Source organism: Nicotiana attenuata, unplaced genomic scaffold (assembly GCF_001879085.1).
Source record: "Nicotiana attenuata strain UT unplaced genomic scaffold, NIATTr2, whole genome shotgun sequence".
NCBI lineage: Eukaryota > Viridiplantae > Streptophyta > Magnoliopsida > Solanales > Solanaceae > Nicotiana > Nicotiana attenuata.
The window spans coordinates 445,599-445,996 of NW_017670772.1; positions in this window are offsets into that span (position 1 = coordinate 445,599).

Here is a 398-nt window from a genome sequence, read left to right on the forward strand (position 1 = left end):
CCCAATGTGACTTAAATACTGCAATTACCTTTTTCCTCACGAACCCGCACTTACTTCGTTTACCTTTTTGTTTTTTCTTTTATTTTTACTTCCCCCCCCCCCCAAAGGTTAGTTTGTGCATTCTGGCACCATCAGCATACTCCACAAGATCCAAGGGTCCTCCACGTCCTCCTCCTCCGAGTCCTGTCCGGAACAAAAGCAAAGGCAAAATGGGAGATACAAGCGCCGGAAAGGAGATTGAGATTCCTCAGGGTACCCCGGTTGCTAAGGAAACTACTGCACAACTGGAACAAAAGCTGTTGAAATTTCGAGAAGAACTGGATCAGGTTCGGAATTTGGCAAACCTGTCATTTTCCCTCACTGCCCCTGATGTCAACACCCAAAATCCCGCACCTCCA